Here is a 4,585-nt window from a genome sequence, read left to right as displayed (position 1 = left end):
TGGTCTAGTGCCCACCACCAGCACCGCCTGGAGCAAACTTCCCCGAAGGGGTCGGAGACCGACCCAGCATCATCTCTTCCAGTTAGGACAAAAACTTGTTCCCTCTTCTCTGACTCTCAACCCGCACTCTTTTTCCAGCCCCGTTTTAAGCGTTCCTTTGGAAGGACAGGTCAGTTTAATGCCACTGAAGAGATTCTTGATTCAGATTTTAACTCTTGTACGTAAACGCAAATGATCCTCATTCCCGCAAGTTCCATTCATTCCTGTTCTTTCTCCCACTGGCATTTACAAGCTTGAGGTTGCTGAGAGCTGATTGTCAACTCAAGGTTCCCTCTGCTGGTTCCTGAGAATTAGGTGTGAACGTGCATGTCTGCTGATATCAGCGGCTAGTGGATCCAGCGCCCAGCAAGTTTGAGTGGTTCGTATAGGACTCCTTTACTGAATTGCAACACTATTCGCTGGTCTTTTGTTTGCTCTGGACGAGCTCTTTCATTCTGAGGAATAGGCCTGGACAGAACTCTGAAATTCTTTATCGCTTAATCTACTACTTCCACCTACTATTAGTGTACGTTAGCCCTTCACCTCCGCCGTACACAGGTAGTCGTGGCCGAGTGGTTAAGGTGATGGACTTGAAATCCGTTGGGGTTTCCCCGCGCAGGTTCGAATCCTGCCGACTACGGTTTTACCAGGGACGTCGCGTGACTTTTCGGTTTTTCTAGTAACAAACCGAAACCCGGGTCCCTGCATTCCAATTGCTCCTCTCCAACGCAGTCCTCCACCTGCAGGTTGAGATAACATCCTCTTTCGCCAATCAATGGAGACTACTTCCTCGGTGCCAACCGCCATCCTGACTTTCTGTTGCATTTACTTTTAAATTGGCAGAAGCTACGTAGGGCAATTTCCTTTACTTCATTAAATTCCTCAGATCACAGTCCGAAACCATTCTGACATAAGGTCGTATCAGACTACGACCTCTTCTGATCTAGTATCACTATGGTACCATCGTAACTACTGTCAACTCAAGGGATGTCAGGACTTACTAAAAAGTAGTGTAGTGGATTGAATTATGTCCCCCAAAACTCGTTGAAGCTTGAATTGTGTCCACCAAGTTTTATGTATTAGAAACTTGGTCCCCACTGTGACTGTTAAGAAGGTGAGAAATACTATTATGGTAATTGAAAGGTGGAGCCTCGAAGAGGTGATTACATGGTAGGACCCTGCTGTGGTGAATGGATTAAAAATGGTGGTCAGGGGCTTGGTTCTGAGGGCTTTAAAAGAAGAGGAGAGTCTGTCTCTCTCTCTGCTCCACCATCTTGCAGTGTGATACCCTGCCGTCATTGAAGTCATCGCCAAAGAAAGCCTTCACCAGCTGTGTTCCCTGGACTTTGGACTTGCTGAAACTGTAAGCAATAACTTTGGTTTTCTTCATAAATCATCCAGTCCCATGTATTTCATTATAAGCAACAGAAACGGACTAATACTAGTAGTAACGCTGAAGATATTTTTCGTTGAACACTTAAGATGTTCCAAGATATGAGTTAAGCACGAACAACATAATATTTTAATCTCTATTTTACACATGAAGAAACTGCTCAATGTCGCATATTGAAACAGTATTTAAACTGAGGACTTCCGGATAGGGTTGTGAGCTCAGGTTTCATAAATCCTACAGGGACACCCCCAAAATTACCAGGTTGTTAGTAAATTCAGGATTAGATTTGTTAGTGTCCAAAAATAACAAACAGCAGGTCCTATTTATCAAGCACTTACTACACACCACTGTTTTAAAGGCTTTACATATCTTATAACTTCTAGGACCTCACAACACATTCATTTTACAGACAAGAATTTCCACAGAGGTTAAAAAAAAAGTCTGAGAGCTAGAGAGCAGCAGATTGAAACTTGAACATCTCTTGATTTTGGCTCCAAGGCCCTTGTACACAACTGCTGTCCCACTCTGCATCTGACTGTTGTGGGGATTAATGCCACCACCTACCTCTATCATTGAGTTGGTTCCCTCTTCTGGCATTATCCTCCGTGGTGATTAGGCCATAAAATGGTGAGGTTAAAGCTGCTAATTTTAGCCTGTGGTAGGATATTGCCACCCATGGAGTGTTTGATTACCTTCGATGCAGAGAGTACCACTCATTAGTCTATGGGGGTTTGCCTGGTTTTGAACGGGGAGTTTCTTAACAGTTTACAAAGAGCTTCCCAACACAGTAGACCTTTTCAGCCCTTGAACACCAGACCACATTTTCAAACAAAAGGATTTGGATGCAGAATCCAAGACCAATTTGAGAGAAAGGTAAAAGACTATCTTGGCCCCAGAGATGGGGAGAGATTGTAGTTACGCTACACATATGAAGAAAGTGAGATTTTTAAAACTCTACAAAGAATAGATACAAAATTTGCCCAAATTTTACATTAGGGGAAATTAATACCTCAATTCTCCTACATAGAGACGCCAGAGCAGATTCTTTATCAGCACTTTCTACTTCCTTCATCATGTTCAGGGGAGGAAAGTGTTTCTATGGGTTTCACAAATGATTGGAAGAAACAAATAATGGATTCAGAGGCTTATGAGTTTAGTTCTGGTACAGAAGAAAGAAAGATGGGAAGCAGCCTTCTCTAGAGTAATATTCAATGTTGTGAGAGGGAGAAGAAACACCTAAAACATACTTAAGAAAACATAATATGAGTCAAGAATTAGATTATTCGATGTTAAATTCAGCTGAGATTATTTTGTGTCAAAGAAAGTATTCACAACAGAAAGTATTATGCAGCATTTAAAAGGAATAGAGGTCATGCTATTAATGGTATATCCTCCAATAACATTAGAAATACTTTCCATGTTTGAAATATCTAACAATTTCAAACAATCTTTTTTACACAAAAAATAAACTTTACATGAGTTGACAATTGCTTTTTATTAGACTTCGTTTCCTAGTCGCAGCAAAGAATGGGGTTTTTGTCATTTTCTTTCTGTATTTACTTCTGATGCTTCTTTTCTTCCCTGTAAAATAAACTGCATTATACCAGAGTAGAACTCTATCCCCGCATCCTCAGCCAGGTGCCTATATGTTGGGATTTGCAGGAATTCACAGGAGAGGAACTCAGCCGGTGCAAAATTGATTTGTTTAAGTAAGACTATTGTTTAAGTAAGACTATTTTCCTTGGGGAAAGTAACAGGCAGTAGAAAATATGACGCAGGTCCCACCGAGACTTGAACTCGGATCGCTGGATTCAGAGTCCAGAGTGCTAACCATTACACCATGGAACCTTTCACGGGTGTGTTGTCCCCATTATTAGTCATGACCGGTTACAGGAATTCTACTGAAAACATTTAGTTTACTAGTCAGAATTCTTAGACACCCTTTCGAAGAAAACCCTGGGGGATTTTATTTCTCTTTTTCTTAATTACACTAACTCATAAAGTCCCCCTTACCACCCGCAATTAACTCGGAAAGTTGGTGGTTTGGGGCCTTGCTTTGTTCATTAAGAAATATCAAATGAATGATCCTTGTGCCGTTATACAGAACTGGACTGAACGCCTTGTATTCATTCTGTGACCTAATGCTTAAAAACTTGGTGAAGTTCAGATGCCCTTACCGGCCAGCCGCCAACATAAACAAACAAACAAACGAATGAATAAACATAAAATGATAATAATAAACAAATAATAAAAACTGGATGAAGTGGGCATTTTTAGTTTCCATACACACGGGGAAAATGAGGCTTTGGAGAGCTCATGTCTTTTATACCTGCAACTCTGCTCAATTTCAGCCATATGATATTTTTCTCAACAGATTATTTAGTTATCGGGTCTGTTGCCTCTAGGAAAACAAGCTTTAATATGTAGATTGGAGGGAATTTACTGAATTATTGAAGTATCTGTGCCCCAGACTAAGAATCCTTTTTAGATTCTCCTTCATATCATGTAACCTAATCATAACTATTAAGAAACAAAATCACTCAAGTGAAATTAAGCATAAAGCTGCGAAAGAAACATGCTCTTTAAATTGAGGCTGCATGATTCATTAACCTCAACATTGTAAATTAGAAGGCAAACATGCACCCATACATGAAGCCGAAATTCTAGTCAAACCAGTTCTCAGTGTCTCTCTCCTCTCAAAGTGATTATGTGGTGTGGGTTCTTGAAGACACAGTTTTGGGAGACTAGAATCAGACATCCCTAGGTCAGACCAGACTCATTTTTAAGCAGAGGGTGATTGGAACCTCTACTGCAGCTTCTCTTCAATCCTTATCCAGAGTTTCCTATGGGAGAAATTATATTTGAATTATATTTTCCTCACTTCTTTGAGAAAAAGGACATGTAAAAGTATTTCTAAGTAACAGTATTTCTTACGTATATTCTAAATTAAAGTCTGATTTTTTTCTCCTAGGTTTTTCTTGTTACAGTTGTTCACTTGGAGCCAGCACCTGGTATCTATCACTAAGCCATAGCTGTTACATAAATCATGCTTTATCCAGAATTTCTTGCTCCTGGAGGATTAAGAGATGGAAAAAAAAAAATCCAGGAATTGACAAAAGTAAAAGGAGAAACAGATAAAACCAGAATTATAGT

General features: G+C 40.1%; 2 non-coding genes across 2 annotated transcripts; one reads left to right on the top strand and one right to left on the bottom strand.

Annotated features, from left to right (window-relative positions):
- The first annotated feature begins 597 nt into the window (after positions 1 to 597).
- On the top strand, positions 598 to 679 carry TRNAS-UGA. Its single transcript has one exon. It is a non-coding gene; the product is annotated as a tRNA-Ser (tRNA).
- A 2,529-nt stretch (positions 680 to 3,208) lies between these two features.
- On the bottom strand, positions 3,209 to 3,280 carry TRNAQ-CUG. The gene has a single exon. It is a non-coding gene; the product is annotated as a tRNA-Gln (tRNA).
- Positions 3,281 to 4,585: the final 1,305 nt, after the last annotated feature.

This window comes from Galeopterus variegatus, unplaced genomic scaffold (genome assembly GCF_000696425.1).
Source record: "Galeopterus variegatus unplaced genomic scaffold, G_variegatus-3.0.2 Scaffold2496, whole genome shotgun sequence".
Classification (NCBI taxonomy): domain Eukaryota; kingdom Metazoa; phylum Chordata; class Mammalia; order Dermoptera; family Cynocephalidae; genus Galeopterus; species Galeopterus variegatus.
The sequence above is the reverse complement of the archived record's forward strand: the minus strand, read 5'-3'. Positions and strand labels throughout refer to the sequence as shown.